We start from the raw sequence: 14,395 nt of genomic DNA, 5'->3' as shown, positions 1-14,395 counted from the left end.
GGTCGGATCCCTCTCACAAAGAGGCAAGTGGGTTACCATTTAACCTTTCACTTGCCTCTTCGTGAGAGGGATTCGATTTGCGTCTCTCATTATAGACGGATATCCCCGTCTATAATGAGACTTGCTGATTAATATTAGTTTCACTACTTATGTTGCTACTATATTTAAAAACTAAATTACTTGATAGATCGTCTCTCAAAAGGACTACTCCCTTGTAAAATGAATGTTAAATGTTGTGTTTAACACATTCGATAATAAACTACTTTCAAGTTATAAAAAAATTGTGAAAAAGAATGTTAAAACTTAAAATGTGTATAATACTCCCTCCTGGCCTCTTATTCAATATAAACTTCCCGTTTTTCTTTTTTCGTCTATTCACAATAACTCCCCTATTTCATTTTTTGGCAAGTTTTTGTGTGGTCCAAATTTCTTTGTATGGTGGGGTAGTGTATTTATGTGGTCCAAATTTATTTATATGGTGAGTTAGTGTGTTCCCTTAATTTTTGTGTCAAAATGAAAGGGGGAGTTTATTTTGAATAGCAGGGAGTATGTACTTAATAATTAATACGCATGTATACTGTTTTGGTGTCTGACCTCACTCGACATACCTTTGTTTACCTTTTTAGTTTTAATTCGTTTTATGAAATATATTTTCGGCGAGGTGCCAAATTCATACTGTTCCGGGTATAATTCCAGAGCAGATATTTGTTACCACTCGTAGCTCGTAGAATGATGTCCTTGCTTGAATCCTCCTTGCGGTCTCCTGAAACGATGAACAAACTGAGGGCTCGGCTTTGGCCGAGCGTACTCACTCCGACGCCCAAGTCAGTAAACTTAGAGAGAAGTTGTTGTAACTTGGTCAAGAGTATATTGTAGAGAGATAAGGAAGATATTACCAGATGAATAGTGGTTATTAGGTTAATTTGTGAATCCTTTCCTCAATGAAGGTTGAGGAGTATTTATAGGCATTCACCTTTTGTCACGTAGTGGCCAAGTGGCCAAGTGGTTCATTAGGTGAAAAGACCGTTGTACCCTCGGCCGATGGACCTGTGGTAGGTTTGCCGAGGGTCTTGGATATGAGTACGCGGATATATGCCCCGGCTAGCTGGTTGCCTGGCCGAGACCCAGGTGACAGGCCGATGGGCTCCATCGGCTAGACTGTCTGAGTCATTGACTTTGCTGTGGATGCCCTTGACCTTGCTCAATATGTTGACTTGGTCAGCGGTGCAGAATATGCCCCATCAATTTGCCCCCAGCGTAGTCTATGCCGTGGTATGGGCTCCGATGCATGTGAGCGTATATTCTGCGTAAGTACTTTTGCAAAATTTTTGGTATCGGCTTCTTCATATGTATCGGCGTGGTTCTTGTTAGGCCGTACCATATCCTCCCTCCACATGGATGCGTAAAGGGTATCCGATGTGGGAAAGAATGTGACGCTGGCCGAGACCAGGGCTGAGAGTGCCGGTTATTTTTGATTGCCCCCGGCCGGTGCTTCCTGGCTTGGTCGATCATGTGGCCGGCGGAGAGCAGGTACCTAGGAATTTGCTGAGGGAGATGAACAGGCGAAGAGATGTGAACGGGCGTGTTGAATACGCTTGGTCACTGTAGCATTGATTGACATTTAACTGTTGCAACGATTGACATTCCGTGGTTGCATGTCCGACACGTGTCTGTTCGTTGATTGGTTGATGCTTCATGGGCTGTGCCCTGATTGGTCCTTCTTTGTGGGCTTCTCCCTATAAATAGGGCAGTTATTCCGTGATTTTGGCCACCAAATTCATTTTCTCAAATTTTCCTCCAAGATCTTCATCTCTCTAAACTTTCCAGGGTTTCCATTTCTTCTAATCTTCAGAGTTTTTGATCCGGCGAGTGTATTTCTTCAAGGTAATCAACCGAATTTTCTTTTATTTCGTTAGTGATTGTTGCGAACATGTCTTCTGTTGATGCTGGGCCTAGTAAACCTGCGTCGGGGGGCCCTAGGTCTCCTTCTCTTGAAGTTGATCCTCAAATTTTGGAGGAATGGGAGGATGACGATTCCTACGGTGATTTTGGTGATGATTTCGGTGATGAAGTGGAGAGGCCTCGTCCTAATGAAGGGAGGCAGTACGTCCTGGATCACGGCGTCGCCTGCAAGGTCCGTCTTGACCGTGCTTGGACCCATAAGCTCGCCAGTTGTTCTGGCGCGAAATATTTCGAGGGCCATTTTTTCTTCGGTACGGGATACAAAATTGTTATCCCTGAGGAGGGTCAGGCCGTGTGTTGCCCTCCACCGGGCCACACCGGCGTATATATGCGGCATTTGGAGTATGGGCTCCGGTTTCCGCTGAATGGGTACGTTATGGCCATTATTAAAGCCATGAACGTTGCCGTTGCACAACTGCACCCATTGGCTATGAGGACCGTAATCGGCTTTGTCTGGCTCTGTCTCTTCAAGGGAGAGGCCCCAACGGTGAATCTATTCCGCCGGCTTCACCATCTCAAACCATTCTCTGGCCGCGTCGGATGGCACAGTGTGGTCATGGAGCCGGGCTATGTCTCTGTCGACAAACTTTCTTCTTGCAAGGGCTGGCAAGGCCGGTGGGTGTACGTTAAGGTACCGGATGACTATCCGCTGCCCTGCTCTTTCCAGCACCGAGTTAACTTGCGGTGTGAGACTCAGGCGGAGCACGATAGATGGGTTTCCCGGAAGAAGCTCAAAATGGATGCCACCAGTGTCTATCTCAAGGAGGATGAGAGGCTGGCAATGAGGCTTTTTTGAGGTGGACAAGATTGGGGTGCCGAAAAGATGGATTCCCCCGACGCAGATCATCCTTCAGGATGAGCCGCTCTGCCATGTCGGCCTCATACCGGCCCTAGCACAGGGTGAGTGGGGTCGGTGTGAGGCCCATCGCCGTTCTTGATGCTCTTGTTCCTCGAACTTCGATTCATTTCCCCTACTTTAACTCTTGCTTTGTTTCTTTCGCAGACCACTTTGGAAAGGACTTGTCTGAGGATATTCTTCGGAGAATGGGGCTGCACAAATATGGAACCGTTGCTAACTTACATCCCAAGGCTTCAGCCCACGACCGCAGGAAGTCGCCGAGTGATCTTATGGAACAACGGCTGAAGGGCTTGAGCGTGGAGGAGGCTCAGGCGAGGGTCGTTAGCGGTGTAGTGCGTCGGACGCGGAAAACGGTACCTTCGGCGGCGACCGTGTCGACACCGGCTCCGACTCCTATCCCTCCTCCTAAGAAGGAGACGGTGGAGATTGTTGATATTCTGGACGGGGACTCCGATGAGGAGGAATCTTCCCTCATCCGTAAGAGGAAAGGGACAGCCTCTACTGCTGGCAAGGAAAAGTCTCCTCCGGCCAAGAAGGCCAAGCACGGTACCAACCTAGCTTGTGGCTTAAATTTAGCCGTGCTATTAGGTGCTTCTGATGACAGGGTTTTTGATAAGTCAATTCACGCTGATACTAATGTCTTTATTAAATTTTTGCAGACCAACAGCAGTCGGCTTTTGCTCTCGTTGGGCAGCAGGTGGAGGGGTCCTCTGCGCAGGTTGGTGATCAAGGTGTCACCGTCAACCCTTCATCCCGGAAGGCTTCCCCCTCCCAGCCGCAGGCCGGTGGTCAAATTGTTACCACCGTCCCTTCATCCCAGAAGGCTTCCGTCTCCCAGCTTATAGAGGAAGGCACGAAGCTAATTAGGGAGCTGGCAAGGTGGAACGTGGCTACCGGTGCTCGTCTCATGGAGCAGGAGAAGGCCGTGGCTCGAGCCGTTTATGAGCGCAATGCCACTAAGCGGTGGTCTGCGTCGGCGGTCGGATCTCCTCAATGAGCGGACGCTTAGGGGAGATGCCGAGAAGGCGCTCTTGGCCGAGAGAAAACTCGGGGGAGGACGCCGAAAAGGAGGTCCTTCGAGAGAGCCAAGGCCGAGGCTGCGGCAGCCGAAGCTGCGAAGCTGCTGGAGAAGTGTAACCTTGTTCAGGGGCGTGCCGACCTCTATCGCCAGCAGAGGGACGAATCCAAGGGCCTGTTTAAGGCCCAGGCGGAGGTGGTTCGGGGCAAGGAGGCCATCATCAAGCAGAAGGAGGCGGACATTGAGATGCTCCAAACCGTCATGCTCCCCAATCTGTGCGCTGAATTCCGGGACCTGGCCGAAGGAGCTGCTAGGGAAGTGATCGGGGAGCTTTTCCCTCTTGATGATTCCTTTCCGTGGGACAGATATGACGAGCTGCTTGATGATAAGCTTGCGGCTAAGGAGAAAGCCATGGCGGAGAAGGCCCAGGAGGCGGTGAGGGCGAAGATGGAGAAGGAGGCGGCCGCGGAGAGAGCTGCTCTTGCTGAGAAGGCTAAGGCGGCCAAGGAGGAAGCTGACAGAATGAGGGCGGCTGATGATGCCGAGGCCAAAGCTGAGGCTGCTAGGAAAGTTGTTGGGTTGCCCATTGAAGAGGATGCGGCCACCGCTGCTGATGGTAAGCAGCAACAGGCATAGGGCTGCTTGATGAGAACAAGTTTACAGCAGATCTGCTTCAGCTCCTCACACACTACCATGTGCTGTTTGATGAGAACAAGTTTACAGCAGATCTGCTTCAGCTGCTCGGGAGCTAATTATTAAGCCCCTCCCCCCCTGCTATCTTTTGGCGCTTCAAATGATACTTGCAATTTTTGCTTTTCTTTCCTTGTATTTTGTACAACTTTGATAGGTTGTGTTTTGGTTTATCCCAATGGGGACGGCCGTTATCTCCATTCTTTTCGCCTGTAAACTGTTATTATTAATAAGAGTTCGTTTCTTTTGCCTTCGGCATGGCCGAGGTCTTTACCTTATGTCTTTTGAGCGTCTCAACGGTATTTAGTGTTTCCACTTTGCCTCTGGCTTGGCCGAGGTCTTTTTCCGTTTTTTGTCTGAGTTGCCCTCTTACGTTATTAATTGAGCGTCTCTTTTTGTTTCCGCTTTGGCTTGGCCGAGGCAGTTTAGAGTGTGTATCTCAACTGTTTTTAACGTTTTTAAGGCATTTTGATTTGTTTATCAACTGCGCTGGCCGCGACCATCGCGGTGTCTGCTTTCTGATGGAGACCGCCGCTCCTGTCGGTACGACAGTAAGAGTCGGCGTCTGGATAGCGTGTTACGCGGCGTCTACCACTTTAAGTGACTGCCGAAGCGTCTACTATTTGGGGTGATCGCCACAAAGACTACATTTCTTCATGGGGACCACCGCTCTTGTCTATGACAAAGTGTGAGTCAAGCGCCGGATAGTGTGTTACGCGGCGTCTACCACTTTAAGTGATCTGAAGCGTCTACTATTTGGGGTGATGCCACAAAGACTACATTTCTTCATAACGATTCGCCGCTCTTGTCGAATCGCGTATGAGTCGGCGTCGGTCTCTTTCTTCATAACGATCGCCGCTCTTGTCGAATCGACGGTATGAGTCGGCGTCGGCTTCTTTCTTTATAACGATCGCCGCTCTTGTCGTATCGACGGTATGAGTCGGCGTCGGCTTCTTTCTTTATAACGATTGCCGCTCTTGTCGAATCGACAGTATGAGTCGGCGTCGGCTTCTTTCTTTATAACGATCGTCGCTCTTGTCGAATCGACAGTATGAGTCGCGTCGACTTCTTTCTTTATAACGATCGCCGCTCTTGTCGAATCGATGATATGAGTCGGCGTCGGTCTCTTTCTTCATAACGATCGTCGCTCTTGTCGAATCGGCAGTATGAGTCGCGTCGGCTTCTTTCTTTATAACGATCGCCGCCGCTCTTGTCGAATCGACAGTATGAGTCGGCGTCGGTCTCTTTCTTCATAACGACTGCCGCTCTTGTCGAATCGACAGTATGAGTCGGCGTCGGCTTCTTTCTTTATAACGACTGCCGCTCTTGTCGAATCGACAGTATGAGTCGGCGTCGGTCTCTTTCTTCATAACGACTGCCGCTCTTGTCGAATCGACAATATGAGTCGGCGTCGGTCTCTTTCTTCATAACGACTGCCGCTCTTGTCGAATCGACAATATGAGTCGGCGTCGGCTTCTTTCTTTATAACGACTGCCGCTCTTGTCGAATCGACAGTATGAGTCGGCGTCGGCTTCTTTCTTTATAACGACTGCCGCTCTTGTCGAATCGACAGTATGAGTCGGCGTCGGCTTCTGATGACTAGTGACTGTGGAAAAAGAACGTTTTGTCGGGGGACTAGGTCGATTTTTACATTAGATATGAAAAATGCGTCGGGGTGCCCACAACTTTTTTGGACACCTCCGCCGCTACACAAGGTCTACTAGTTTCCTAACGTCTTTTCAGCGGCGCTCCTTCCCTGTCAGCCTTCAGTCGCGTCCATGAGGTCGCCCGCCGGTGGTGAGGATGAGCTTTTCCCCCTCTCCGACTGTTTTGCCACTTTGAGGGATTGTAAGTTACACCCTCTGGCAGATATTTGGACGTTGACCACCTCGTCCTTCTCGTTTTTGGAGACGAGCTTATGCGCTTCCCCCCGGTCCGAGACATACAAAAGTGTAAGAGCCCGGATGGACATTACCGCGTCGGCCTCGCTCAGAGTGACTCGGCCTACGAGAACGTTGTAGGCGGACGAGCCGTCAATGACTACGAACTCGGCTAAGACATTCTTAGCCGCACTCCCCTCGCCGAACATCACCGGTAATCTAATCGAACCCAGGGGCACCAGGCCAGCCCCGGAGAAGCTGTATAGTGGATTGGTGCAGGGGCTCAAGTCCTTGGTTCTTAGGCCGAGGCTGTGAAAGCACTCCCTGAACATGATGTTAGTGTAGGCGCCTGTGTCAATCAGACACCTCTTTACCAGGTGGTTGGATATGTCCAAGTTGACTACCAGTGGGGTCATTTGTGAGGGGCGATGACTCCCTCGTAGTCCTTCCCTCCAATAGTCATATCGGGAATGCTGGAGGCGGGGGTCGCTGTGTTGGGCACAAAGTTAATGGCTTGATACAGCTCGTTTAGGTGCCGCTTGTGCCCATGAGCCGACCCACCGTTCTCATTTCCCCCGATGACCACATGGATCACTCCTATCCGTTGAAAAACGGATTTCTTATCAGAGCCGCTGGCGTCAGTCTTCTGGCCTTTGGCTACATACTTGTCGAGGCTTCCCTTCCGGATTAGCTCTTCAATGGCATTCTTCAGATGCCGGCAGTTGTCAGTGAGGTGGCCGATGCTACCGTGGTACTCGCAGTACTGGCTCGAGTCACCGTCTCCTTTTGGCTTGGGAGGTCGCTCCCACTTCTGGCCCTCGCTTCTGCTTAGGGCGAAGACCTGGGCGGCCGATGCGACCAGAGGGGTTTTGTCATGGTAATGCCTTTGGTAAAACATTCCTGAATTCCCCCCGGCGCCCGTCGAGTCCTGTTTCTTGGCGGATCTATCAGACCGTGACCTGTTATTGTCACGGCGTTTTTCATCAGACCGTGACCTGTTATTGTCGCGGCGTCTCTCATCCGGGCTGTCATCCCGGCGGCTTTTCTTCTCTGAGGGCTCGGCCTCACGGGGCCTACCAGGTCTTGTGGTAATCTTCCACCTTGATGGCCTGGTCGGCCATCTTCCTCGCGGCGTCTAGGCCCTGTGCCCCCGTGCTTGATGAGCTCGTCTTTTAAGTTCCCCTTTGGGAGGCCCTTCATCGGTCGAAGCCGCGATTCGGGGTTGATCTCCGGATTTCTTTGTACCTCGCCGTCGAACCTTTTCACATAGTTTCGTAGAGACTCGCCCTCCTCCTGTTTGATAGTTAGGAGGTCCGATGTCTCCACAGCCCTCCTCTTGTTGCAAGAGTACTGGGCTAAGAAGGCGTCCTTTAGGTCGGCGAAACAGTATACCGAACCGTCGGGAAGCACCTTGTACCAACTCTGAGCCATCCCATGCAGAGTCGTCGGGAAGACCCGGCACCAGACCTCATCGGGCTGCTCCCATACCGACATGTAAGACTCAAAGGCCTCGACGTGGTCGGTTGGGTCACTGTCTCCTTTGTACGTGAACGTTGGCAACTTCAGCTTAGGTGGCACGGCGGTGTCAAGGACATAGTCACTGAGGGGCTGCTTGACCACGTGTCGGATGACACGCGGCGACCGACTCCTCGCATTCCTAGTCCGGCTTCTCTCCTCGTAGCGGGAAGGACTCCTTCTTCGACTTGGGCTTCTTCTCCGACTCTCCTGAGTCGGACTTCGCTGGTTCCCCCAGGGTGTGCCTCGTCGGTGTTGCGGCGACGCTGTCCTCTCCCGAGTGCGAGAAGGACTTATGCTTACCACGACCACCTTGGGCTCCTCCGGCGTCTTGATAGGGTCTGCTTCTCCCAGTGCTCCGTTCAAGTTTCTTGGAGTCACGCCCTGAGCCCTGGTCTCCTGGATGGCTTCCGTCGCTCGTGTCGGCGTGCCTATGTGAGCTGGTGCACTCCCAATTAGGTCCAGGAGTGTCTTCAGTTTTGCTACGTCAACCACCTGTCCCATGATGGTGACCTGGTTGACGGGCGGCGGTGTGTCCGGTGTTATCGGCATTCCGTATTCCGGTTGGACTACTCCGCCGGTGGAGGGTTGCACTACTCCAGAATGGTGAAATGTATCATCTTGGTGTAGCTCGGTTTCGTCGGTTACGACTACTTGTTGTTTTGACATCTTCTCAGCTTTTTGGGTGGGTTTTTTTTTTGTGTTTTTGTTTTTGTTGTTTTGGGAATGAATGTGACTAGCTTCTAGTGTCTTTCCCCACAGACGGCGCCAATTGTTCCGGGTATAATTCCAGAGCAGATATTTGATTCCACTCGTAGCTCGTAGAATGATGTCCTCGCTTGAATCCTCCTTGCGGTCTCCTGAAACGATGAACAAACTGAGGGCTCGGCTTTGGCCGAGCGTACTCACTCCGACGCTCAAGTCAGTAAACTTAGAGAGAAGTTGTTGTAACTTGGTCAAGAGTATATTGTAGAGAGATAAGGAAGATATTACCAGATGAATAATGGTTATTAGGTTAATTTGTGAATCCTTTCCTCAATGAAGGTTGAGGAGTATTTATAGGCATTCACCTTTTGTCACGTAGTGGCCAAGTGGCCAAGTGGTTCATTAGGTGAAAAGACCGTTGTACCCTCGGCCGATGGACCTGTGGTAGGTTTGCCGAGGGTCTTGGATATGAGTACGCGGATATGTGTCCCGGCTAGCTGGTTGCCTGGCCGAGACCCAGGTGACAGGCCGATGGGCTCCATCGGCTAGACTGTCTGAGTCATTGACTTTGCTGTGGATGCCCTTGACCTTGCTCAATATGTTGACTTGGTCAGCGGTGCAGAATATGCCCCATCACATACATTTACCATTTAAAATACATATTTTAAATTATTATTAAGATAAATTTATCAAACTTGATCATGAGATACATTCATTACTCTTTTTACTGTCGTTACTTTAACTTCTCCTACAATTAACATTGTGAATTTTATTATACTTGTCAACTACTGTTAATTTTACTATCACCGTTGAAGGTGTTTACTGCTCATATTAATTTCGTCACTCATGCGTACCAAAAAAAAATCATCACTCATGATGCAACTGTTGTTACTTTTGTTACCCCCCGCCAGTACTATTGTTACTACTCGTCTCTCTTCAATCTTCTACATTAATAAAATTGGAAAAATTCTTTTTTTACATTTATAAAATTGAGAATTTTTTTTAATACGGTTATCTTTGCATATAAAGGTTATTTTACATAAATTTGTAAATATTACAAATGTTTTTCTATCTTCCACATTTTTTTCCGTATCAAAATAAATGAGAAGGCACCCCTTGGTTATACCCAAATTCACTATCACCAAAGCTATACACAAAAACTCCAGAGAGACGGTCTCTCAATAGAGTTATTAAGATACCTCTCACATGAAGGGGTGAGGGATCCACTGAGTTTCTTTTTTTCCTATTATGTCTTCCACTAAATTAGTGAGAGACGGTCGCTCATGAGACCTACTGAAAGCTATAATACTCCGAAGTAAGTAACCTAACATTTTCATTTTCACTCCATCGAAATTTGAATATCAAAGAAATTTTACAGTAAAGGATAAGTTGAAAAGTTTATACTCCTATTAAACAATTATTATTGTTAAATCCAGATTAAGAATGCAAAATCTAAAAACGAAAGATTATAGTCCGTACATGTAACTTACGCTATTATTAGGCATCTAATGACAAAAGAAAATGGTCCACTTAAATAACTAAACTAATGTCCAAACTCGAATAAAACATATATTGATTGATCCATAGATGAACATAATGTTGGCGGACTATGGAGACCTGCTTGAAAATAATCCATCTAATACTATTACAGTAATTTTTTTTAACTCATTAATTATTACTGGTAATGACAATCACCATTAATCACCAACAATTTCATATCCATCTCTTTGACTCCACCATCTCCCATCTTCATCGATCCCTCCAAAAACACTTCTTTAGTCCAAAATCCCTTCACAAATCAACACTAACAACACCAGGAACAACAAATATAGTAGACAATAGACGAAATCAAACTGTGTTGTTATTAAACAATACCCATTTTCATCTTCTTCTATTGTTCAGTCCTTTGTGAAGTTATATAGGCTTCCTTTAAAATCAGTAATACCTGCATCTAAAAGGACCCAATTAGTAGTAAATTAGTAGTAAATAAACAACAAAACTAATTATGATTCTATTATTTCTATATAAAAATCCAATCTTCTATACTCAAGTTGTCAAACTATTAACCATAATAGATAGCTCTAAAAATACGACTACCATTCTAAATTCTATGCCTAAGATGATATGAGATTCTTAAGGCCTTAAAATATGAGTAGAGTACTGTAATTGACACAACTATTCTGGGTTAATCAACGTCCGCCGATATCTCGATAAAATTGCGAATAGTAAAATCCACAAATTGCAAGGGAAATTAAAGATGGTAGATTTACCTCATTGAAGTGATTTGCCGTAGAGCATCGATTCACATATTCATTGAGTGACGAAGACAATCAGTCGCTTCTTCCAAATTTATACTTGGTATTCCTTCTTTTGGAATTTATGGAATCCGAATAACAAATTGATACATAATTACTCTTTTTGTGCATGAGAAATAATGAGACTTGTTGATATTTGGTTACTAATCTAATACTGTAACAAAAGTTGATGAAAAGATGAAGGAAGATGGGAAATAAAAAGGCATGAAGGAAGAATGGGAGAACAGTAATCAATGAATACTTTTTTTAATGTTAAAAATGGGTAATTGTTTAATTTATGACTCTGTATATAATCTGTTACCCATTGGAATTTGTAATACATAGAATGGTTGGTGGTTTAAAAAGTAGTATTGCATTAATGAGCAAGATGGACAGTTTTGCCCTTATTTTTTCTACTGGATTACGATACTCTTTGAGGTTATGGACCATTTGTCCAATTAATAAAAGGGGAATGATAAAAAGCTGATGTGGCCATATTGCAAAACCGTGATTGGCTCAAATAAAACTAATTTTGTGAGGTTGAATGTGAGAGCTGCATTGCCTTAATTCTCAAAGGAGATTGTGCCACCTCAGCTTTTTATCATTCCTCTTTTATATATACTAGTATTGGTGCCCGGCTTCGCCCGGGCTACCTCTACTTACCATTAAAATTTTTTTCATTAAATAAAATTACTTAAAGTTGCATAACCCATAAATTTATCATTAATATATATTTTTATGACATATCCTAAAATTACGATGAAATAAATTTTAGGACAAATTCACTACTCCCGCTATTAATATTTTACTCTTATTAATGAAACAACAGTAATAACATTTCACTACTTGCCCGTAATCATTGTTACTTTCACTACTCCCGCCGTAATTATTGTGACTGTCACTACTGTCGCATTAATATTGATAATTTCATTACTCCCGCCGTAGTTATTGTTACTTTCACTATTGGCACATTAATATTGATTATTTCACTACTCCCGTTGTTGTTTCTACCACTTTCAATAATCTCGCTGATAATATTGTTACTTTTACTATTCAAATGAGTGATTACTATCATATAACTATATCCAATGTTACTACAATTCTTTTCTTTACTTACGAATTTACTTTTACTACTTAAGCATGCAATTTTAAGAGGATTCTATATTTATATAAATATATTACATATATGCATTAAATCAAATCGAAACAATTATGCAATATTATATATTATGGAATCTACCTTGAATTATTTATAACCTACTTATATTATACTCCGTATTTTTGTATGTTAAATAATTAACATCTCTATACATCTAAATATCTAATAAATGATAAAGTTTAATAAAATTGCATAGATTTTAAATTTAATATGTAATTTTATGATGATAATAATTAATAACATAAGTGTACATATTTATACTAATTAATTATTTTATTTTAAGGAAATTGATCATCTTTTAGTTTTCTATAAATATTTAGGAAAATTACCAAGCATCTTCTTTCTTTTAGTCTCTTTGAAATTGATCATCTTAATTAATTATTTTATTTTAAGGAAATTGATCATCTTAATTAATTATTTTATTTTAAGGAAATTAACCATGTTTTAGTCTCTTACAAATATTTAGGAAAATTACCAAGCTTCTATATAATTTAATTTTAACCCAAACTATATAATATTTGCATTGAGATCCCTTAATGGGTCCATCACACGGTGCTAGTGATTTAAAACTATATAGTATAATTAATTTGTATAACTTTCTTTAATTACATGGAAGTCCCTTGGTTTCTGGATTTAATATATAGTACTAGGTTTGGTGCCCGGCTTCGCCCGGGCTACCTCTATTTACCGTTAATTTTATTTTTAAGGAAATAAACTATGTTAGAGTTGTCTAACTCACACGTTTATTATTTGTAATATATGTTTCTACGGCATATCTTTTAATTATGATGAAATGTAAAATTTATTTTCAAATTATGAGATACGTTCACTATCCCGCTATTAATATTATTACTTTCACGACATTCTTTCTTAATATCATTACGTTCACTACTCCCGTGGTTACTATTGTTTCTTTTACTAATTCTTCTATTTTTTTCTGTTGAATTCATTATTCCCGTTAATTTTATCCGGCCTATATTTAAATAAATAAAATATTTCCTTGAGTCGATTGGTTATTTAATTGTTCATACTTTTTCTCATTGTTATCATTGTTACTTTCACTACATTCGTAGTTACACCTACTATCATTATTATAACTGTCAGTCTGTCACTACTCCCACATTAATACCGTTAATTTTATTAATCTCGTTGCTGCTACTATTACTTTTACTACATTTAATTTAATGTATAGTTCTATGATGATACTAATTAATTCCATAAGTGGGGCATGTTAATTTTAAGGAAAATCACTATATTCTTGTGTTTTCTAAATTTAATTACTTTAATTTAATGTAATTTCCATAAATATTCTTCATCAAGACATCTTTATATTATACTTTTAACCAAAACTATATAATATTTACATTGAAGTCCCTTTATTAGGTCTATCACACGATGCTATCGATTTAAAACTATATAATATAATTAATTTGTATAGATTTCTTTAATTACATGGAAGTCCCTTGGATTCTGGAATTAATATATAGTATTGATTGATTGATAATAATGATATTTCTTGACATGTACATTTGCCTTGGGTATCACGAAATCTCAGCATGAGAAGATTATCGATTCCCTCTCGTTTCAGGCAAATAGAATCAAGAGAATGTAAATGGAGTTTTGTAATTTTGTTTGTTCTTTCAAAGTTGGAAAAAATATATTTTTTCTCCTGCTATTTTTTGATCACATATCATCATTTTTTTTTTATTAAGTAAAAAAACTAGATTGATCCTCTAAGGTAGGACCAACCTATCTCATCATTTCGAATGATAGAGGTAAGCTGAAGTCACCGGCTTTCAAACACCTCGAAAGAGTTGGACATGAATGTCCATAGAAGCCATAAAGTCGGCAACTTTGTTGGTTTCACGAAAGCAATGTTTAATTATCAGTTCATCAAAGAACTGAAGATCTAATTTTACATCTTTGATAATACTATAAATTTTCCAAGGAATTTGCCAAGTACTACGGATTGAGTTGATAACACATAAATTATCACCTTCTACAATTAACTTCGAGATTCCTAAGTATTTAGCTGCTAAAATGCCTTCTTTTAAAGCGAGAGCTTCAGCAACAAGAATACTATTAGATCCGCACTCTTTTGCTCCTATCAAAACGACTTTACCATTATAATCTCTTATAAAATATCCTAGAGCGGCTTTATTATCATCTATTTTTTATCCGTCAAAATTTAGCTTTAGAAACCCATTTTTTGGTTTCTCCCACCTAATTTCTTCCTTACTAGTAGTATTTCTAACTGACACGCATATACTCTCAGATTATAATATGTTATATTCAAGAGACACCTTTTGAGAC

The sequence above is a fragment of the Silene latifolia genome, chromosome 10 (assembly GCF_048544455.1).
Source record: "Silene latifolia isolate original U9 population chromosome 10, ASM4854445v1, whole genome shotgun sequence".
Taxonomy (NCBI): Eukaryota; Viridiplantae; Streptophyta; class Magnoliopsida; order Caryophyllales; family Caryophyllaceae; genus Silene; species Silene latifolia.
This window is presented reverse-complemented; position numbering follows the sequence as displayed.